At 45.7% G+C, this 24,678-nt stretch overlaps 1 long non-coding RNA gene across 2 annotated transcripts in view; it reads right to left on the bottom strand.

The window, feature by feature from the left end:
- The window catches only part of LOC121864784, a 90,362-nt gene that overhangs the window by 11,505 nt on the left and 54,179 nt on the right, over nt 1-24,678 (bottom strand). For both annotated transcript variants that reach the window (XR_006088658.1, XR_006088659.1), the window contains exons 3-4: nt 16,965-17,111; nt 13,014-13,088 (exon numbers count right to left, since the gene is read on the bottom strand). This is a non-coding gene — a long non-coding RNA (uncharacterized LOC121864784). The remainder of the gene's footprint in view (nt 1-13,013; nt 13,089-16,964; nt 17,112-24,678) is intronic.

Genomic DNA, 24,678 nt, shown 5'->3' on the forward strand with positions numbered 1-24,678 from the left:
GTGACGAGAACGATCGATAATTGAAAAAAACAATGATAACATGAGCGAAAAAAAGTTAAAAAAATACTAAAAAAAAACCACGAAAAATTACGAAAAAAGTGAAAAATTATCCATATAAACGAACAATATATAAACAGTGACGAAAACCGACGAAAACACCTGAAAAATATCGTGTATTGTGGGTATGACATATATAAATTTCCATATTATATTCATCAACAGATTAATGTATATGAGAATATATATATATACCATTGAGATTAATAGCCCATAAGAGTAATGACAATGTGTATATTTGATTAAATTTCCGGAGATGAACGACTGTAAATTGGGTATAAACAGTGTGTGTGTGTGTGTGTGTGTGTGTGTGTGTGTGTGTGTGTGTGTGTGTGTGTGTGTGTGTGTGTGTGTGTGTGTGTGTGTGTGTGTGTGTGTGTGTGTGTGTGTGTGTGTGTGTGTGTGTGTGTGTGTGTGTGTGTGTGTGTGTGTGTGCAACATCTCGGATCCAACGATGTTACTAGTGTCTACCTGGTGCAGCAGCAGGGTTCTTGACAGGTGTGTTCCCCAGGACAGGTGTGTGTGTGTGTGTGTGTGTGTGTGTGTGTGAGTGTGGTGTGTGTGAGTGTGTGGTGTGTGTGTGTGTGTGTGGTGTGTGTGTGTGTGTGTGTGTGTGGTGTGGTGTGGTGTGTGTGTGTGTGTGTGTGTGTGTGTGTGTGTGTGTGTGTGTGTGTGTGTGTGTGTGTGTGTAAAGCTGGCCTGGATCCTGCCTCCTGCTTTGTCTCTAGAAAATGGATCACCAGAGGTGTGAGTGTTGGGGGGCCTGTGTGCTCTGTGTGTGTGTGTGTGTGAGTGTGTGTGTGTGTGTGTTCTGTGTGTGTGTGTGTGTGTGTGTGTGTGTGTGTGTGTGTGTGTGTGTGTGTGTGTGTGTGTGTGAACCAGACAATCTGAGACCTGGGGGAGAGTTGTGAGGGGGAGGTGCAGGGGAAATGACATGAAGGACTGAGGAGGTGGAAAGGGGTGGGGAGGAGCTTGAGTGTCTTGGGGAGGAGGTGGGAGGGAAGGAGAGGGATGGAAGGTGGCCGGTATGAGTGGGGAGGGAGGAGGTGGGAGGAGGGGGCCTGGTGTGGAGGAGGAGTGTATGTGGGAGGGGCCTGGTGTGGTGTGGGGTTAGAGGAGGAGGCGGGAGGGGCCTGGTATGGAGGGAGGAGGAGGTGGGAGGGGCCTGAGATGGAGGAGGCAGTGTGTCATGGAGCCAGACAATGCACCACTCCTTTTAATAGATATTTTTGTGGGTTTGTGGGTGTTTTTGTCCGCCATTGTGTAAAAAACATTTTCTCTCCCCTTCCCCCTCCCCCTTTCCCATCCCTTACATTCCCTCTCTCCCTCTCTCCCTTTCCCCTCCCTTCCCTATCGCCTCCCCTCCCTATCCCCTCTCTTCCCTACTCAGTATATATGTATGGCGTTGCGGTAGAAGAGGAGGAAGGGGAGGAGGAGATGATAGAGGTGAAGGAGGAACAATTATATAAAGAGAAGGGATGAGTAGGAGGAGCCATTGTGACGTAGGATGAGAGGTAGTAAGAAGAAGAAGAGGAGGAAGAAGAGGGGGAGGAGGAGGAGGAGGAAGAGGAAGAAGAAGAGGAGGAAGAAGAGGAGGAGCCAATGTAGTGAAGAATAAGATGAACCAATTTAGTGCAGAAAGGAGCAGCACCCCCCAGCAGTTGGCAATGGCACCCCAGTATCAGACAGTGGCACCCCAGTATCAGACAGCGGCACCCCTAGTATCAGACAGTGGCACCCCAGTATCAGACAGTGGCACCCCAGTATCAGACAGTGGCACCCCCAGTATCGAACAGCGGCACCCCTAGTATCAGACAGTGGCACCCCAGTATCAGACAGTGGCACCCAGTATCAGACAGTGGCACCCCAGTATCAGACAGTGGCACCCCAGCATCGGACAGTGGCACCCCAGCATCAGACAGTGGCACCCCAACATGACCCAGTGGCACCCCAGCATCAGACAGTGGCACCCCAACATCAGACAGTGGCACCCCAGTATCAGACAGTGGCACCCCAGCATCAGACAGTGGCACCCCAACATGACCCAATTGGCACCCCAGCATCAGACAGTGGCACCCCAACATCAGACAGTGGCACCCCCAGCATCAGACAGTGGCACCCCAGCATCAGACAGTGGCACTAACATGACCCAGTGACCCCAGTATCGAACAGTGGCACCCCAACATCAGACAGTGGCACTCCCAGTATCAGACAGTGGCACCCCAGCAGCATCGAACGGTAACTCAACATGACCCAGTGGCACTCTCCAGGTATACATTGTAACTCAACAGACAGCAGTGTGGGTCGTGCCCGAGGCCAGGTGTCACAGTGTATGTCGGTGGGAACACGTCCCTCCCTCCCTCCTTCCCTCCTCCCTCCCTCCTCCCTCTCTCCCTCCCTCCTTTCTTCCTTCCTCCTCCTCCTCCTCCCTCCCTCCTCCTCCTCCATCCCTCCTCCTCAGCGGTACCCAACCAAGGCCAGCCAGGTCTAAAACACTCCCGGACCCGGCCCACTGAACCCACAGCCAGATCCCCCACCGACCAGACCCACAGCCGAACCCACCTCATAACCCACCGAATCCTACCCAAACCCCGGAGCTCATCTCAACCCACGTAACACACCCCTGGCCTCCCGTCTCACCTGTACCTCCCGTCTCTCACCTGTACCTCCAATCTCTCACCTGTACCTCCCGTCTCTCACCTGTGTTACCTACCTGTGTTTTTTTATTGTTTTTATTTTTATTTTTTTTTAGGAAGACAAATATATCGAGATTTTGTTAACGCCAAGTGAGTTATTGTTATTGTTATTGTTGTTGTTGTTGTTATTGATTGATTGATTTATTTCGACAATTTATTTCATACAATCCAACTCGTAAAATAAAGTGACATTTATTATTGTTTATTGATTTCATTTTATTTCTTTGTTTATTTATAGAGTTTTGTTGTTGTTGGTTTGTGTTGTTGTTGTTTATTTATTATTTTATTTGTTTATTGACTTGTGGTGCAGCTCGAGTCTTAAGTGACAGGTGATACTGGGGCCAGGGAGAGAGGGAGAGAGGGAAGGAGAGAGAGAGATGGAGGGAGGAGGGCTTTGGTGTCACAGAGAGAGAGAGAGAGAGAGAGAGAGAGAGAGAGAGAGAGAGAGAGATACCTGGGAGGGAGGCAGGAAGACAGGGAGAGACGCAGGGCAGACACAGATATGTTCCACAACCACCTCACCTAAATATAGTTCAGTTTATATATTTTTTTTTACCCTCTGTGTTTGTGACGCATCTCTACCCTCGCTTTTGTTTCCACAGTTTATTTATATATACTGTATATATCCTCGTCCTGTCTGTCTGGTTTTGTATCTGTGTCTGTTAGTCTGTCTGTTTCTGTTTATCTGATCTGTTGTCTGTAATTGCGTCTCTCTCTCTCTCTCCATCCCCTCCTCCTCCTCCTCCTCCTCCTACTCTTCTACCTCCTCCAAGTCCTCTTACTGTCCTTCAAATTCTTCCTCCTCCTCCTCCTTCCCTCAAGACCGCCTCACTTTGATTAGATTTGACACCAGTATTGATGTTGGTCGACCGCCCTCCCTCCCTCCTCTTCCCTCCTTCCCCTCCCCCTCCTCCCCTCCCTTTTCTCAATTCCCCTTCCCTCCTCCTCCCCCCTCCTCTTTTTTATGCCTTCTGGGTAGTGAGAATTTATTGGTCAGGTTGAAGACAAGGTGGTCATGGCCGAGCTCCTGTCAGGGGGCCCTCGTTCATTGGTAAGAGGGCCCCCGTTGTTAAGAGGGTCCCCGTTGTTAAGAGGGTCCCCGTTGTTAAGAGGGCCCCGTTGTTAAGGGGAATTTACGTTGTTAGGGAGCCCCCCCGTTGTTAGAAGGGTCCCATTTGTTAGAGGGCCCCGTTGTTCCCGTTGTTAAGGGCCCCCCGTTGTTAAGGGGGCCCCCGTTGTTAAGAGGGCCCCCGTTGTTAGAAGGGCCCCCCGTTGTTAAGACAGCCCCCGTTATTGGGGCCCCCAGTTCACCTTGATAGGGGCCCCGTCCACCTACCTTTATCATCACCGTATCATCACCATCCACCCCTCCCTTTCTTCCCCTCCCCCCACTTCATCATCACCCCTCTCTCCCTTCCACCATTCCCCTCCATCCATCACCACCACTACCAGTATCAACAAACAACACTACCCCCCACTCCCCCACCCCCACCCCCCACCCCACCTCACCCCACCCACCCCTCACCCCTTCTTTCCCCCATCAGCGTGGTTTATGGTCACGTGGTTGTGTAGAGACGTTAATGTTGTTGTTTATATCCGTCACGTTATTCATCTGAGCCACCCGGGGTTCTTATATGCAAATTTAGCGCCTCTTCCTCTCTCCTTCCTTCCTTCCTTCCTTCCTTCCTTCCGCTACTATCCTCTCCTCCTCCTCCCTCCGCCCTCTTCCTTCTTCATCTTCCCCTTTGTACCCCTCCTCCTCTTCCTTCTTTCTTCTGCTATCTTCCTCCTTCTCCCTTCTTTCCTTCCTTCCCCTACGATCCTCTCCGCTTCCCTCTCCCACCCTTCCTTCCTTCCTCTCCTCCTCATCCCTCCAACTCCTCTTTTTTTATCACCCCGTTGTACTCTTCCTTCCTTCCTTCCTTGCTTTCTTCCTTCTTTTCTCTCCTCTCTTCCAACTCCTCTTTTTTTCTTTTTATCACCCCGTTGTACTCCTCCTCCCTCTTCCTTCCTTCCTTCCTTCCTCTTATGCCCTCCACCCCTCTCTCCTTATTCATCTACACGTTCTATTCCCCCTCCTCTTCCCTCTCCTCCTGCTCCTCTTCTTCCTTCTACGCCTTCATCTTTCCTCTTCTGCTGCTACTTCTTTCCGTGCCCCTTCTCCGTCTTTCCCTCCCCCCCGTCTACCCCTTCTCTTCTTCATCTCCTCTCCTCTTCCATCTTCCCTTCCTCCACTTCTCCTCTTCCATCTTCCCTTCCTCCACTTCTCCTCCTCTTCCCAAAGGCTGTCTTCCCCGACGCCTGGTTATCAAGTCTCACGACAGATTTTTTCCGTCTTACAGGAGGAGGTCGTGTCTAACCTAACCCAAACATAACCTACGACCCACAGACGACTAGGGGGACAAAATGGCGACTAAAATGACCCGAAACTCTACTAGGAGATGACGTGAGAGAGAATTGTTGAGATTGGATTGCGATACACAAAATGGCGACGAAAATGAGCTGTAACTTTAGTATGAGGTTAATTTGTGTGGGGAGGAGAGAACGAGAAGGAGGATGGTTCTGGTGGTGGTGGAAGGGTGGTTCTGTTGGTGTGGGGTGGTGGTGTGGAAGGTGGGGGGGTTCTGTTGGTGAAGAGGAGGTGGTGGGGGGTTATCTGTCGGTGGAGGGGAGGGTGGTGGTATTCTGTCGTGGGGTGAAATTGGTAAGGATGTTCTGTCGGTGGAAGAGGCGGATGGATGAAGGGGTGGGGTGTTCTGTCGGTGAAGTGGGGAGGACATATCGGTGGATGGAGATTGGTGGTGGGGAGGGAGGTGTGAGGAAGAGGGGAAGGGTGTCTGAGGAATGTTTGAGGATGAGGCTGCCTAGATAGTGTTAAGTATATAGGCCTACGTATCCCCTTGGTGGTGTAATGATGCTGATTACAGTGTGGGATTGATATTGAGTACAGTGAGGTGTAGTGATGTGGAGAGAGATGGATGGTGGTGATGGTGAGGGGGTGGTGAAGGTGGTGGTGGTAGTGGGGAGAGGGTGGTAGTGTTGAGGGTGGAGAGAGAGAGATACACTAACAAATCTCCCTACTAAATAAAACTCTGTCTCTCTCTCTCTCTCTCTCTCTCTCTCTCTCTCTCTCTCTCTCTCTCTCTCTCTCTCTCATCTAGACTCATCACGGGAGAGTCTCAAGTCATATAAATTATTCTCACAAATTAGTTCAATAAAAGTTGGTTAATGTCGGCGGCGTCATCTCCTGAAAGATTATACAGGATTATACCAGGAGTTTAGTGTCTATTATCTTATTAACTAACTCTCCTTCTCTCCATCCTTCCTCTCTTCCTTCATCTCTGTCCTTCCTTCATCTCCCCTCCACTTCCTCCCCCTCCTCTCTCTACCTTCCCATCTCCCTATCCCACTTCCATCTCCCCTCCTTCCTTCATCTCCCTCTCCCGCCCCTCCCCCTCTCTCTCTCCCATCTCCCTTCCTCTCTCTACCATCCATCTCTCCTCCCCTTCCTTCCCATCTCCCCCCCTCCCTTCCTCCCCTCCTCTCTCTACCTTCCCATCTCCCCTCACTTCCCCTCCGTCCTTCCTTCCCATCTCCTCTCCTCGCCCTCCTCCCCCTCTCCTTCATACATTATCCACTTCACGTCACTAAGATCGAGAGAGTGCATTGTGATTATCGTACTAATTTGGCCTTAATGACTCGGTGTAATCACTCAAGAATTCTGTGTCGTTCATAATATTCACATGGCTACTGGGTGGACATGTATGGCATGCTGTCTTATGTATGTATGTATGTATGTATGTATGTATGTATGTATGTATGTATTTTATGACACACAGGAGGGACATCTCACATAAACTACCAATCATCTCAAGAAGCTCAGGTTGGTTGTGTGTGTGTGTGTGTGTGTGTGTGTGTCCTGTTTAGTATTAATGTTTGTAAAGCAATCAACATTGTTCTACTTTGTTTTCGGCAGTGTCACTGTCCTGTTCACCCTAGTCTGTGTGGCGGGTGTGGTGTCATGGTGTGTGGGTCTGTGGTGTCCATAGTGTGGCGGCTATGTGGCTGCTTTCAGGATGTAATGGGTATCTTACACTGTAGCTGTCGTGTTATTATGGAAGCACGGCTGGTGTCGTATTAGTAGTGGCAGCTGTGGTGCAGCGGCACAGTGTTATAGTGTGGTGGCGGCTGTGGTGTCATGGTGTACAGCAGCTGTGGTGTTATTGTGTGTGGTGTCGGCTGTGGTGTCGTGTGGTGGCAGCTGTGGTGTCATTCTGGTGGCGGTTGTGGCTGGCGGCTGAGGTGTCGCCGCCTGGTGGTGGCGGCTTTGTGGCTGTGGTTGCGGCTGTGGTGGCGGCTGAGGTGTCATAGCCTGGTGGTGGCGGCTGTGGTGTCATTGTCTTGCCTGGGAATGTATTTGCAGTGGGGAAACTTAACCTCTGACCCAGTTTAAGGCCAGAATCAACTACCTCTAGTCCCTGCACTGTCGGTTGGGGGTGTCTACTGTCGGTGGGTTGCTATCGGTTGAGGTGTCCTGTCGGTTGGGGGTGTCTGTCGGTTAGAGGTGTCTGTCGGTTTGGGAGTCTGTCGGTGAGGGGTTCTGTCAGTGAGGGGGGGGGGTTTGCTGTCGGTAAGGGGAGGGGTTTTGTCGGTGAGGGGAGGGGTTCTGTCGGTGGGAATTTCTCGACATCAGTATTTTTTGTGTAAATTCTCATTACATTTTTATCTGAGTTCCCAATAACATAAGAAACCAAATTCCCGTTAATTAAACTCGTCGTTATACAAATTCCCAGCAACATTCCAACGCAGAATTCCCAGCAACATTCCTACAGTCAATTCCCAGTAACATTTCCACAGTCAATTCCCAGCAACATTCCTACAGTCAATTCCCAGCAACATTCCTACAGTCAATGCCCAGCAACATTCCTCTTATCTAAATTCCCAGCAACATTCCAACTCTCAATTCCCAGCAACATTCCCACAGTCAATTCCAGCAACATTCCTAGAGTCAATTCCCAGCAACATTCCACAGTCAATTCCCAGCAACATTCCTAGAGTCAATTCAGCAACATTCCTCTTATCTACAATTCCCGACAAACAATTCTTCATGATCAAAATTCCCAGAAATTAAATTAGTTATAATCTGCACCAACAGAAACATCACCTGTGTGTGTGTGTGTGTGTGCGTGTGCGTGCGTGTGCGTGCGTGCGTGTGCGTGTGTACGTGTGTGTGTGCGTGTACTACGTGTGTGTGTGTGCGTGTGTGTGTGTGTCCTCAGTGTCTCTCCTCTCCTCCTAGTGTCCTCCTACCCCCCTTACCCCCGCTAGTGGCCCGGAAAACAAGAGCGTGACCTTTAACCTTTGACCTCACCTCGGCTTGGCTTGATGATGATAAATAATTCGTGATCCTTGGGAGGTCGGTGGGAGGTATACAGGAACAGGACGAAAGGTCACGACTTGACACGACCCGAGAATACCTGTGTGACCTGACCTGACCTGACCTGACCCTGGATGATGGATGATGATATGGATGATTGGTGTTTATAAATAGGTAGATGATGTATTTAGTGTTGGCTAATGTTTTCTTGGTGTGTTCCCCACCCCTCCACAAGTTTCCCTAACCCCCCACTCCCTACCCCCCCTACTTACTTCCTCCTCCATCCCACCCCTACCTGCCTTTTTACAGATCAAGTGAGGTGTAATGGTATTTTTTTATCTGAAAGGGGGAGGAAAACAAATAGGGGGAAGAGTAGGAGTGAGGAGGAAGGTGGTGGGAGAGAAATGGAGGGAGGAGAAAGGAGGGGTGATAGAGGGATGGAGACAGTGGATGTTAAGCCCTCTTCCCCCAAATGGTGGATAGATAGTATAGGAATTTTAAGATAGATAGGTGAGGAGAGAGAGAGAGAGAGAGAGAGAGAGAGAGAGAGAGAGAGAGAGAGAGAGAGAGAGCTATCTGCACTTTTTCAAAACACACACACACACACATCTGACCACCGTGAGTCAAGACCTATTCAGCCGCTGCTCCTGCTGAGCAGCTGCTCTTAGCCAATGTTCGGCTCATTCCCCAAGTCCCTCTCCCCGACCCATCCTCACCACCGGGATATCAACATAATCACAAGTGACAATTTCGTTTCGGAAAGAAGTGGGACCAGTGTTGAACAGTGATGAACAGTGTTTAAGCCAGTGAATTCAGCATTAGACACTACCAGTGAGAGCCGTGACCCACCAGTGAGATAAGCACCCTTGGGAACTGACCGCCATCTTCTGACAAGGAGGTGCTAATCAGTCCACCCTGGGAACAACAGTGGGTCGGCTTCACACCTGACTACGAGATAACACAACACCATCTAGCAGGGCGAGGTACTGACCACCCCACCACCCGGTGTCCCCATGACCACGTGAGGTCCTTCATATCAACACCGAGGACGAATTACTACCACGTGAACACCACACCACCTGGTGTCTCCATAGCCACGTGAGGTCCTTCATATCAACACCGAGGACGATTACTGCACCGTGAACACCACACCACCTGGTGTCTCCATGGCCACGTGAGGTCCTTCATATCAACACCTGAGGAGAGTTACTACACCAGGTGAACACCACACCACCCGGTGTCTCCATGACCAGCCCAGGCCCGAGCCATCAACTGTAAACTATAATAATTTGTTTGTTCAATCATTGTTCCTTCTTTTAGTAATGAAATTTTTGTTAAACGACCCACCCACCCCATGTCTTTGCATGTAATAAGTCATTTTTGTCCAATGTATATTTCAGCCTTCGGGCTGGAGAACTTTCAATAAACCGGTAATTATTAATTATTATTAGTATTATTACACACACACACACAGGGATGTTTATAATCATTTTTGGATTTAACATTTAGAGCAAAAAAACCCAAAAGGTCAATTGGTAAAGTTCATTGGGTCAGGTAGCACAGTGGAGGGAATAATTAAATGAGGCGGGTTATTACAGTTGTGGTGGTTGTTGTTGTTGTTGTGGGTTGTGTTATGGTTGTAGGAGTCTGTATAATGTTGTTTGGTTATTTTATGTTATGGTTAGGTTGTGATGTGTTATGTTAGGGTTAGGTTATGTTAGGTTAGGTTAGGTTATGTTAGGTTATGGGTAGGTTGTGATGTGTTATGGTTGTGTTGTGTTATGTTAGGGTTAGGTTAGGTTATGTTAGGTTATGTTAGGTTAGGTTAGGTTATGTTAGGTTAGGTTAGGTTGTGATGTGTTATGGTTGTGTTGTGTTATGGTTAGGTTAGGTTATGGGTAGGTTAGGTTATGTTAGGTTAGGTTATGTTAGGTTATGTTAGGTTAGGTTATGTTGGGTTATGGGTAGGTTGGTGTGTTGTTATGGTTGTGATGTGTTATGTTAGGGTTGGGTTATGGTAGGTTAGGTTAGGTTATGTTATGTTATGTTGGGTTATGGGTAGGTTATGGGAAGGTTGTGTTGGCTGATGGTGTTTTTGTTTACTGCTGGTGTGACTGAAGTTGTTATTGTTGTGTTTGTTGGAAGTGTTGGTGTAGTTGTAAACGATAATGCATACAACTCACAACAACCACACACTACACCATCATACACACACACACACACACATTCACCCCTCATACACTCCTCATACACCATCATACACCTTCATACCTTCATACGCCTCATACCCTCTTATCCCCTCATACACTCTCATACACCTTCATACACCCCTCATACACCCATCATACACCCCTCATGCACCACATACCTTCATACACCACATACACCTTCACACCCTCATACACCACCACAGACACCTTCATACACCCTCATACACACTCATACACCCCTCATACACCCCTCACACACCATCACATACACCCCTCATACACCACCACATACACCATCATACACACGCACATACACCCCTCACACACCATCACATACACCCATCATACACCATCACATACACCCCTCATGCACCCATCACACACCCCTCATACACCACATACACCCATCATACACTCTCATACACCCATCATACACTCTCATACACCCCTCATACACCCACATACACCCTATAGCCACACAACATACAAGCAATACCTACACAACCCCTTTAGAATGACATATACTCCCCTCTCCCCCTCCCCTTCACACATCCCCCTTCACCACCTCCACCCCCGGGCTGGGGTATACAAGGCTGTCACTGTAAGGGGGGGGGAATCACATCACCCTCCTTCTCCTCCTCCCCCTGTCAAGGTGTCGAGGCCCAGACATGGCTCCTTTAGGAACAGTTGCTTGGCCTTTCTTCTTTGTTACCCAGGGTGTCTGTGTCTGTCTGTCTGTCTGTCTGTCTTGTGTGTGTGTGTGTGTGTGTGTGTGTATGTGTGTATGTGTTGTCCCCTTTCTCTTATGGTTTGTGTCTGTTTGTCTTTCTGATCTTGTCTGGTGTGTGTGTGTGTGTGTGTGTGTGTGTGTGTGTGTGTGTGTGTGTGTGTGTGTTTGTGTCTGTGTCTTGCTGTCTGTCTGCCTGTGTGTCTCAGTATAAGTCTGTGTGTGTGTGTGTGTGTTTATGTGTGTGTGTGTGTGTGTGTGTGTGTGTGTGTGTGCATCGTTATGTCTCCTTTCTTCTTGTCTGTCTGTCTGTCTGTGTATCTATGTCTGTCTGTCTATCTGTCTATCTATGTCTGTCTCTGTGTTTGTTCAGGGGAAAAAGATTTACTGTATTATGAGTAACGTTAAATAGATCCAGGGAAATCCTTTAACAGGTGAAATATATCGATAATTTATATCTATCATATTGTAATGCAGACAAACCCTGGAAGTATATTCATCAATAACAGATTAACACATACATCAATCTATTTTACAGTGAATAACACGAATGAAAAATATCCTCATATAAAACTTTAATCAGATATTTTTTTTAACAGATGAAAAACTGAAATGAAAAATATTAGTAAATAATTCTTGTCAGATATATTTCAACATCCTAAAAAAAATATAATTGGAACATATCACTATAAAAATTCTTAAATATATAACAAGTGAAAAATATCAATGAAAAATATCATTCAAAATATCTCAGCAGGTTAAAAATATTACCATAGAACACCAATGAAAAAAAATACTACTACACTAAAATCTTTTTCTTTTACTTAACTGAGAAACATGAATAGAAATATATATTGTATAGTGACTTAACATTAACTACTACGGTAATTCTTTCACAGCAAATATTCAAACACCAGAAATATACAGATGAATAATACTGAAATATACACCAATAACATATACCTATACAAACTAAAGATATATTTCTCTTGGTGATAGAAATATAATAACATAACTACTAATACAATGAAGAAATATATTATGGATGACATCAATTTATTCGCTGAAATATATTTATGGAACATCAATGAGTAAAACTGAACTGGAAAATATTTACCGACCAGGAATCTATTTACAGGTGGAATAAAAATATATATGAAAAAGATACATGAATTACTAATACTACCCAGAGATGCTCTTCTGGGTGAGGGATATTTATAGGGCTAAACAGAGGAAGATTTTAGGGAGGTCAGTTATTTTGAGGTCAATTATTTTAGGGGGTCAATTATTTTGGGGGTCAATTATTTCGGGGATCAATTATTTTCGGGGTCAGTTTTTAGGGTCAATTATTTTAGGGAGGTAAATTATTTTGGGGTCAATTATTTTGAGGGTCAATTATTTTAAGGGTCAATATTTTAAAGGGCCAGTTATTTGGGGGTCAATTATTTAGGGGTCATTTCAGGGATCAATTATTTTAGGGGTCAATTATTTTAGGGAGGTAAGTTATTTTAGGGGTAAATTATTTAAGGGGGGTCAATTATTTTAAGGGATCAATTATTATATGAGGTCAATTATTTTAGGGGTTAATTATTTTAAGGGTCAATTATTTTAGGGAAGTCAATTATTTAATGTCACAATTATTAAAGGGCCACAATTATTACAGGGAGTCAATTATTTAAGGAACAATTATTAAAGGGCCTACAATTATTACAGGGGTCAATTATTTTAAGGAAAATTATTAAAGGGCTACAATTATTCAGGGTCAATTATTTTAGGGTGATCATTTAATTATTTTAGAATGAAACACTAAAAAAAAAAAAAAAGACCGGAAATAATTAGTTTTTTCTTTCCGTTTTCTTTTTAAGGGTCCACTGAGTTAACTAAAACTGACCAGAGATTTGATATGTGTCTTAAACTCTGGTATGAATCTGTGTTATGTTACGTACCGGCATCACCCAAGTATGTGTTTACGTGTGTGTCTGTGTACCTGTCGATCACTTTGTCTTGAATGTATAAACCAGCTTGATGATAGAAGAGAAATGTGATAATAATAATAATAATAATACTTAGTTATATAGAGTTAGATTGACATTCTTATATTAATAACATATATACATACATATATACATGATGCATACCTAATAGTTAGTATAAAAAAACAAATATTTATTGAAGGGTAATTTATCATAGCAACTAATACTATAGAGAATTTATGACACAATGCAATTAGACTGGAATTTATGAATACATGCTTCTATTTATTTATTTATAACATAGAAACCAGAAGAAATTTTTATTTTAGTATTTCTAAAAAAAAAAATAGAATATAGCTATTTTAGGCCTAGTAATAGTATATACCCAAAAATTTGGAGTTTTTTAGGCCTATGTCATTAAACTTTGACCCATAGGTAAGCTCTATTCTCCTCTCATTGCTGATTGGCTGTTGGTTGCTAAGTCTCTCTCAGCAGCGGGCCAATCAACTATCACGAATCGTTGCTAAGGACGCCAACAGAGGTAAAGGGGCTCACTCGATTGGTCAAAATAACAAGGTATAGAACGTCATAGAGAAGATTACATATATCCCATCTTCCTGTCCGTCAGTTTTAAAAGGGCAATTACGTCTCGGTGGAATAGTTACTAAAACCCAGCCAGAAAAAGGGTGTAGTTTGAGGCGACCTTTGCTTTCCTGGGACCATTTGGTATTTTCCGGGGGTTAGCTTGGTGGTGATATGTGATGTTCCCCACCATGCTAGGTTGCTAGGTCAGGCTAATCCCCCCTCCCCTCCTCCTTCGCACATTATTCTTTTGATTATTTTATTTATATGGAATATTTTGTTTGTTTATTTTTCATATATTAAATTCAGTTTCTTTGATTTTTTTCTTCTTTATTCTGTCAGGAGGTGAACACACACACACACACACACACACACACACACACACACACACACACACACACACACACACACACACACACACACACACACACACACAACACACACACACACACACACACACACACACACACACACACACACACTGTTACACACATAAACACACACACACACACACACACACACACACACACACACACACACACACACACACACACACACACACACACACACACACATAAACACACACACACACACACACACACACACACACACACACACACACACACATAAACACACACACACACACACACACACACACACACACACACACACACACACACACACACACACACACACACACATAACACACACACACACACATAAACACACACACACACACACACACACACACACACACACACACACACACACACACACACACATAAACACACACACACACACACATAGACACACACACACACACACACACACACACACACACACACACACACACACACACACACACACACACACACACACACACACACACACACACACACACACACGTCAGCAGGCTGGTGGGTTAATCAGTCTTACTTGTCATTATGTCTTCAACTTGTTTTGATTGAGTCTTGACTACAAGTTTGGAGACTTCTATCCCCGTAGCGAAACTTCTCTCTCTCTGTCTGTCTATCTCTCCTTGCTAGTTTAGTCCTTAACCTCTGCTTAAACCCTGACCTTCTTCAGCGTTAACTAATCACCCAGAAAGGTGAGTGGTGAGTGTGACTTATTAGCACTGACTTAATACATCCTGTTGGGAGGTGGGAGGATGAGTGTGATAAGTGGGGAGGAGGGAGAGGGAGTGAGGTGGAGGAGTGAGGAGGAGGAGTGGGAGGAGGGGAGGAGGGGAGGAGGGTGGGAGGGTGAGTGAGGGGGTGGAGAGGGAGGAGTGGTGGAGAGGGAGAGGGAGGTGGGTGAGTGGTGGAGGAGGAGGGATGAGTGGGAGGAGTGGAGAGGGAGGAGTGGGTGGGTGGTGGGGTGGAGGAGTGGGAAGAGGAGAGAGAGAGAGAGAGAGAGAGAGAGAGAGAGAGAGAGAGGAGAGAGAGAGAGAGAGAGATTTGCATCATCGTCTTCGTTTCAACATGTAATTTATTCTCTTTTCATAACATATCTTAAATCTACCTGTGACTATTTCGGTCTTCATCTACTTCTATACATCATCTTCTACTTAAGGCTGTTCTATCATCTACTTAAGGCTATTCTATCATCTACTTAAGGCTGTTCTATCATCTACTTAAGGCTGTTCTATCATCTACTTAAGGCTGTTCTATCATCTACTTAAGGCTATTCTATCATCTACTTAAGGCTGTTCTATCATCTACTTAAGGCTGTTCTATCATCTACTTAAGGCTGTTCTATCATCTACCAATGACCTCACTCGTCTACCATCTACCTGTGAGAGGAGGGCATGTGACCTACCTGAATGACGTCATCGTAGTTAAAAGATGGAAGATTCAGGAGGCACATGCCTCACACACCAGGTTGGTCTCAGCCTGTACCTTGAGGTGTGTGGAGGAGCACCTTATCCTGGAGAGTTGGGAGGAAGAGATCAAAGGTTGTTAAGTCTGAGCGGGGTGAGGTGTTGGAGGGAGGTCGGAGGGTGAGGTGTTGGAGGGTGAGGTGTTGAGATGTGAAGTCACACTCAGATCGGGAAGGTCACTGAGTTGGGGGGGTGGGGTGTCAGTGGTCACATTGTTCTGATGAGAGGAGAGAGAGAGCCACCATGACATTGTGTTGCACGGAGCTTTAACATGACTCAACGCCCATCCCACTCCACATCCTATCACTACCCCACTCCCTCACAACATCCGCCCTCTCACCACTCACACCACTCAACCCACTCCCTCATCACCGCCCACTTTCACTTGCATGATCACTGGCCACCACTGCCCACTTATCATCCTTAGCAACCATTTGTAGAAGCTGATTGGTTGCTGGTGGTGGGCCTAGTTAGATACGCCTGGAAATAAACAACCATGTGTTGTGTGTGAGGGGTAGAGGTGGTGGTGGTGAGGTGGAGGAGATTGTGGGGAGGGTGGGTAGGGGTGGTGAGGGTGTGATGGTGGTGGTGAGGGGTGGGGGAGATGGTGGTGGTGATGGTGAAGGTAACGTATATAACTATAGTCTCAGGTCACTACGTCTGGTTCCTATATGACCTCTGGGTGATATATGACCTCTGGGTGATATATGACCTCTGGGTGGTATATGACCTCTGGGTGATATATGACCTCTGGGGTATATGACCTCTGTTATATGACCTCTGGGGTGGTATATGACCTCTGGGTGATATATGACCCTGGTGGTATATGACCCTGGGTGATATATGACCTCTGGGTGGTATATGACCTCTGGGTGGTATATGACCTCTGGGGTATATGACCTCTGGGTGATATATGACCCTGGTATATGACCTCTGGGTTGATATCTTCTGTGAGAGATATGACCTGGGTGATATATGACCTCTGGATATATGACCTCTGGGTGATTGACCTCTGGGTGATATATGACCTCTGGGTGATATATGACCTCTGGGTGATTGTTGTATGACCTCTATATCTTACCATTTTTTAAAACTCACCTACAATACTAATTCATTACCATAATTAATTGACTATTTGATTGCTTACCTGTAGACTTACTTTAATTTACTTAGTTTTAATTAATCAGCTGTAATACCTTAATTACTATTGCTTACCTGTACACTTACTTTAATTAATCTAACTTACTCTTATTAATCACTTTAAATACTTACTTATTAATTTACTCTTACACTTTTATTACTTACCTGTACACTTACTTTAATTTACTTACTCATAATTAATCACCTGAAATACTTCCTCTAAAACATCATATTATGGTCAACATTATTACTTTTAATCTTTTCATCCATCATTTACTCTAACTCTTACACACCTTACTCATTAATTATCTCCTCTTACTCACCTCTCCTAATGGCCTCCAGGTGGGTAGGAGGCCAGAGGATGTTCCTGATCTCCGCCATCCATCGCTGGCTCTCCGTTTCACTCTGGCCACTCAGGTACAGTAGAGCCTCACCTCGTCGTCCACATCCTCAAGGCGTAGGGGTGTGACCTGTTGGGGTGAGGGAACGACAGGTGAGGCAGGGGGTTTTGGAGGGGGAGGGGGAGGGGAGGTGAGGGAGGTGAGGAGAGGGTGGAGTTTGACTATTTTTCTGTCTGTCTGTCTGTCTGTCTGTTTGTCTGTCCTTGTCTGTCTTCTTTTCTGTCTCTGGTTCTCTCTTCGGTATTTCCCATCTCATTTTTTCCGATATATTGCCTCTCACCACCAGCATCACCAACAACACCACCATCAACCACCACATCAACCACCACCATCACCACCCCATCAACCCACCATCAACCACCACCATCAACCACCACCATCCTCAACCACCACCATCAACCACCACCATCAACCACCACCATCAACCAACCATCAACCACCACCATCAACCACCCATCCTCAACCACCACATCAACCACCACCATCAACCACCATCCTCAACCACCACCATCAACCCACCATCCTCACCACCACCATCAACCACCACCATCCCCATCCTCAACCACCACCACCACCATTCCACCACCACTCCATCTTCTCCACCTTCTCCACCTCCTCCTCATCCTCCTCACAAACACCATTTTCCTTTTATTTTAGACTTTCCTTCCTCCTTCCCTCCCTCTTTCTCCCTCCCCTCTTCCCCTCTCTCCCACCCCCTCAAAAACCCACCTCACATTTTTTCTATTTTCATTGTGTAGTTTTGGGGGTCATGAACTGGCTTTCTATTTTCCTCCAATAGTTTTTTTTTTTCTGTTTTGAACTCTGGGCGAAACGGTGATTGGGGTTGGTGGGATTGTGGGGTTGTGGATTGGGGTTGTGATTGTGTTGGGTGTGGATTGTGAGTGGTGGTGTTGTGATTTTGGGATTGTGTTTTGAGATTGGTCGTGTTGTTATTATTTAGGTTTTTTAAGGGTGTGTGTGGGTGGGTGGTGTGTGTTGTAGATGGATGGTGGGTAGGGGTGGGCAAGGGGTGGGTAGGATGAAACTCATAAAAGAAGAAGTTAAAAATAAATAAAAACGAAGTCTCCTCTCTCTTCATACTCTTTTTACCCCATGCATTAATAAATTGGTTGTTTTGGCACAACGAGGGAGTTGATGAGTAATTATCGATTTGTGGAGACCACACCTGGTATATTTCAACCCGTAATTAGGGAACGTCATGCCATTATTCTACCAAAGGGTCTTTTTTTGTGGTGGTATAATTGGGAGATATCCCTAAATTGGTTTATAGGGTTAGGTTGGGTTTGGTTGTTTTGGTAGGTTTGGTTGGTTTGTTGGGTTTGGTTGGGTTTGGTTGGGTTTTGGTTGGGTTTGATGGGTTTTGGGTTGGGTTTGGTTAGGTTTGGTTAGGTTCAGATTCGTTCATTTTATGGGGAGGGAGATGAGGGAAGGAGGGGAAGAAGGGGAAAGGGTTAGGGAGGGAAGAGAGGTGGTGAAAGGGGAAAGGTTGGGGATGAAGAGGGGGATAGGGAAGGGGTGAAGGGAGAAAGAGGGAAAGGGGAAGGGGAGGAGATGGGAAGTAACAGGTAGACCACAGTTATAAGGTTGACAGGTATGAAAGCCGTGCCACAACCCTGATGACGAGAGGGAGGGTTTTTTTTTACGGGCCTGGGGGCGAAAATTTAATAATAATAATAATAATAATAATAATAATAATAATAATAATAATAATAATAATAATAAAGAAATACAAAATGAGACAAAGATTAATAGTGAGAAACAATATATGTATGTGTTGTTGTCAATATAAGAGAAACAATTGAGACCCTTCAATTGTGTGTAAATGAGGCAGAAAGTTAGATTGGCAACCTGGGGCTTGTTCATAATTGACCTTTTAATGAGTGGACCTTCTGTGACCTTCTTAGTGTGGCTAGTTGACCTGTGTTTCTTCCTCCTCCTCTTCCTCATGCTCCTCTTCCTCTTGTTCCTCCTCCCTTATCTCTCCCTCTTTTCTCGCCTCTTCTCTCCCTCGCCCTGGCCTTCATCTCACCTCTCCCTTCCCTCCTTGCTTCTTCCTCACCTCTCCCCGCCTCTTCCTCACCTCTCAACTCTCCCCTCACCTCCTCACCTCCCTCGCCTCTCCCTCACCTCTCACCTCCCTCGCCTCACCTCCCTCCTTCAGCCATCGCCTCCCTCACCTCCCACCTCCTCGCCTCCTCACCTCCCTCGCCTCCCTCACCTCTCACCTCCTCCTGAGCGAATATTGAGTAAAGCCACTTACTGAGATAGTGTGGAGCTGCATACTAACACAACCAGGGATCTCTCTCTCTCTCCCCTCTTTGTGTATCACCTTACTGGGGGTGAGAGGAGGGGGGGGGGAGGAGGAGGTGTGCCTAAAGGATAGCTTCTGACATGCACTGTGTTGTTCATTTCTTCCTGTATTGATGAGTACTTGCTCGTTGGTAGGCCTGCATCCCTCCCCCTCACCCCCTCTCCTCACACCCTCACCCTCTACTCCCTTCACTACCCTACCCCTCCTCACACACCCCTCACCCCAACATACCCTAACCTCCCCACACCCCCCCACCCTCACCCTTTACTCCCTCACTACCTTACACCCTCACCTCCTCACCTCCCCTCACTCCCCGTCACATCCCTCCTCACCTCACCTCCCCACACCCCATACCCCACCCCCCCACTATGAGGCGTGAGGGTAAAGTTGAAATCACAGTCAGTGGGTCAAATGGTCACTTGATCTCAACATCCCTTCCCTCCCCCTTCCCTCCCTTCCCACTCCTCCAGGCCCTTCCCCTCCCTTCCCTACCCCCCAGCCCTTCCTCCCTTCCCTACTCCCCAGCCCTTCCCTCCTCCACCTCCAGTCTTCCCCCTCCCCCCTCTCCTTTCTCCCCTTCCTCACCTACTATTGTGAGGAAGATCTCTCTCTCTCTCTCTCTTTGATTAAGGAGGTCACAGGTCAAGGTCATTTTGTTTTTTGCCGTAAATTGAGATCATCTGGAGGTTAGGCAGTTTAAATAAGGTTTGAGGAGGTGTGTGTGTGTGTGTGTGTGTGTGTGTGTGTGTGTGTGTGTGTGTGTGTGTGTGTGTGTGTGTGTGTGTGTGTGTGTTGTGTGTGTGTGTGTGTGTGTGTGTTGAAGCACTAATAATCAATCCATCCAGCTTGAATGATCAGCTGGGAAGTTCAGAGGTCAATTATTCCGCCATTCTTCACACGAACATAGAGGTTGTGTGGACTATTGCACGCGCGTGTGTGGGGGTACACACACACACACACACACACACACACACACACACACACACCCATCCGTTCATAACAACGTAATAAAAACAAGTTATATAATATTTAACACAATATCCTGCAGAGTCCCAGCTGAATGAAAGACCAACGGTTCCACTAATGAATTTATGTGTCAGAGTACGTTGCCAGAGTACCAATATCGCTAGAGTACGTTGCCAGGTTGAATACCAATATCGCTAGAGTACGTCGTCAGAGTACATTGCCAGAGTACCAATATCGCTAGAGTACGTTGCCAGAGTACATTGCCAGAATACCAATATCGCCAGAGTACGTCGTCAGAGTACATTGCCAGAATACCAATATCGCCAGAGTACTTCGTCAGAGTACATCAATGTATTACTATTTATATTTTGACTCGAGGTAATGCTAATCATCTCCCGTAAATATTAATTAAATCTGATAATAATTGAAATGGGACGACACGACCTAAATAAATAATCGTTGTTATTAGTTTTTTTTAGAAGTACATCTTGACCTCTGACGGAACACAAGACCAAACGTTCCAATATTAATTTCATCAGCTGGGATTTAATTGAGGATTACAAGGATTTAGTTTTGGTTACAAGGATTTAACTTTGAGGATTATAATACCTATTTTTTTTTTACGGCTTTAAATGTGTATGGGATTATTATTATTTTATTTATATAATTTGTATATATATATAAATGTTTGATTAGAATTGACTGTTGAAAATAATAATAGTGTTTTATGGCGGGAATTTTTAGGAGTTTAAATAAAATGGTTTTGATATGGGGTGAAGCGGAGGGTTAGGTTAGGTTAGGTTAGAGTAGGTTAGGTTAGGTTAGGTGGTGGGTACTGCTGTCTGTCTTTCTGTCTGTTTGTCTGTCTATCTATCTATCTATCTATCTATCTATCTATCTATCTATCTATCTATCTATTCATCTATCTATCTATCTATCTCATTCATCTATCTCTCTATCTATCTATCTATCTATCTATCTATCTATCTATCTATCTATCTATCTATCTATCTATCTAACTAACTCTCTCTCTCTCTCTCTCTCTCTCTCTCACGTCACATCTAAGTTCTCTTTCCTATGTCACATCTCCTCCCTGACGTCACATCTTTCCTCACCTCATGTCACATCTCCTCCCTGACGTCACATCTTCCTCACCTCATGTTACATCTCCCTCCCCACATCTCTCACCTCATGTCACATCTCCTCCCACGACCTCTCATCCTCCCCATCCATCTACCTCCCACACCAGCACGCCTCCTGTCCCTCTCCTCTTGATATAAACACCTTCCCTGATATCCACTCCTCCTGATATCAACACCCTTATTCCTCCTTAAATCAACACCTCTCCCTTTCCCCTTCCTCCCTTTCCTCCCCTTTCCAATCTCCCTACATAATTTCCGCCCATGGGTTGGTCTAGAGGGCCACCATTCATGTATCACTCCTCGTGTGTGTGTGTGTGTGTGTGTGTGTGTGTGTGTGTTTAATAAACCTTCAAAAACACTAAGGCTCAAAATAGTGTCCTCTTTTTTTTAGCAAAAATATGAAAATCAAATAAAATTAAAATAAAAATCATTGAGAATTATCTGATATAAAACGACTCATAACTTAATACCTGGAATATAGTTAGGGAATAAAAATCCTAATTTACTAAGAGGTTGAACGTGTTAAACCTCTCGGGGGAGAGGAGGATAGATGGGGAGGAGGAGAGGAGGGGGATGTGGGGAGGGAGATATGGGGGTGTTCCGGCTGGTTTATTGAGTATGAAATAAAACGCAATTTGATTTTGATGTCGAGTCTCATATTTTTTGTGTTGGAGGGTGTGTTGTGGAGGGTTGTTGGGGAGGAGGGTTGTTGAGGGAGTGTTGGAGGAGGGTTGTTGGAGGAGTGTTTGGGAGGATAAGGTTTGTAGGGAGGTGGAGAGGGTTGTTGGAGGAGTGTTGAGAGGGTTGTTGAGAGGTTGGGAGGGGTTGTTGGAGGGAGTGTTGGAGGAGGGTTGAGGGAGTGTTGGAGGAGGGTGTTGGAGGTGTTGGGGAGGGTGAGGGTTGTTGGAGGGTGGGTTGATAGGGGTAGTGTGGCTGGAGGATGTGTTGAGAGTTGATGGAGGGTGTATTGGAGAGCGTGGGAAGGGTGTTGGAGGATGGATGGAGGGTGTTGAGGTGGGTGTGATGGGGGGTTGGTGGTAGGCGTGTTGGAGGAGGGTAGAGTGGAGGAGGTGGTGTTGAGAGACGCTTGGGTGTGTGGAGGAGGGTAAGGTGTGTTGGGGGGTGGAGAGGTGTTGGAGGGGTGTGATGGAGGTTGGGTGGTAGGGTGTGTTGGAGAGGGGCGTGTTGGGGAGGGTAGAGGTGTGGAGGAGGGTAGAGTGTGGGAGGAGGGTAAGGGGTGTTGAGAGGACGCTTGGGGGGGTTGAGGGGGGTGTTGGAGGGGAAGGGTGTTGGAGGACGCTTGGGTGTGTTGGAGGGGGTAGAGTGTGTTGGAGGAGGGTAAGAGTGTTGGAGAGACGCTTGGGTGTGTTGGAGGAGGGTAGAGTGTGGGAGGAGGGTAGAGGTGTTGGAGAGACGCTTGGGAGAAGGTAAGGGTGTTGAGAGGACGCTTGGGTGGTGTTGGGGCAAAAAAATAAAAAAAATATCCCATCAATGAGTCGAAAATTGTCCAACTCTGAAATGTTTGGACCTGAAGGATATTTTTACAAGGTATTTTTGTGTCTCATCAATATTTTTAACCTTTTTTATAATTTTTTTACCTTTTTTACTTCTTTTAACCCATTTTTTACAACCTTTGTGGTGGTACATATCAGCTCGCCCTTTTACGTCAGCTCGCCCTTTACGTCAGCTCGCCCTTTTACGTCAGCTCGCCCTTTTACGTCAGCTCGCCCTTTTACGTCAGCTCGGTGATTCTAGACGTAAATATGATTTTTTTTGTGTGTGTAAATTGACTTTTATTTACGTCAGTGTGTTGAAAGGTGAGGAGTGCCTGTCTGTCTCTCTGTTAAGGTGGTAATTAGGGAGGAACTCTGCTGCAGGTAACATACATACATACACACATTCATACATACATACATACATACATACATACATACATACATACATACATACATACATACATACATACGTACATACATACATACATACATACATACATGCATTCATACATACATACATACATACATACTGTTGCACCTATACCTTCCTCTACCTTCCTTCCTCCCCCTCCCCTTCACTCCCTCCCCTTCACTACTCCCTTCACACCCCTCCCCTTCCCTACCCCTCCCCTTCCCCACCCAATCACTAAGGTACAGAGATAACACCATCACCAATCCCCTGACCTGTATCTAGTCCTCTTCCCCTCCCCTTCACCTCTCCCCCTCCCCCAGGGTCACTGACGGGCAGCGTCCTAGTTCTTGGAAATAACCAATTGAGGTCGAGCATCTCCCCTCTGTCACCTCCCCCTCCCCTTCTCTCTTCTCTCTCTCACCCCCTAACGACCTCCCTTCTCTCTCCCCTCACCACCTCCCCTCCCCTCCCCCTCTTGACCTCCCCTTCTCTTTCCCCACGACCTCCCCCTCCACGACCCGTTTTCGAATATTGCATTAAAGAAAAGTGAATATTTATTTATTTTTATTTTCATTATTTTGAGGAGTTGGGGTGGTTAATCTTCAGGTGATCCAGGTGATGTAATTATGCAGGTAGACAGGTGATAATTGCTTGTTTATGCCTGTACTTACGCCCTCCTCCTCCTCTTCTTCCTCATCTTCTTCCTCTTCCTCCTCTTCCTCATCTTCTTCCTCTTCCTCCTTTCTCTTCCTCTTCCTCATTTTCTTCCTCTTCTTGCGCACCCTCCTCCTCCTCCTCCTCCTCCTCCTCTTCCTCTTCCACCACAACCAGTCGCTCTAAACGATAATAATTTATTCATGATTCAACTCATCCCACATCGATGAAGAAAGAGAAAGAAAGAAAGAAAAAAAAAAGAGAATATTAACTCTTCATTACACACGGATGAATGATGAAAGAAGTTAGGGTTATATATATTTTTTTATCCATTTTTCATCGTTCGTTGGGTACTAGAGGGGAGGGAGGGCGGGATCCCAGTCCCGGTGAAAGTTTTTTATTCTCTCACATGGATCGGGTTTGTTTACATTCGTGTTTATTTTTATTCTTTTGAGGGGTTAATAGATATTGATTATGTTTTTATTTTGATATTTTTATTGGTTAGGAATATCTATTTTTTTTTTATTGTTTATTATTGTTGTGTTGAGTGCGTAGTGGATTATTATTAGTTATTTTAGTGGAAGTTTCGTAATACTTCAGGCAACACATTATAATTTTTTCTTTCATACAACAC

The sequence above is a fragment of the Homarus americanus genome, unplaced genomic scaffold (assembly GCF_018991925.1).
Source record: "Homarus americanus isolate GMGI-L3 unplaced genomic scaffold, GMGI_Hamer_2.0 scaffold38796, whole genome shotgun sequence".
NCBI lineage: Eukaryota > Metazoa > Arthropoda > Malacostraca > Decapoda > Nephropidae > Homarus > Homarus americanus.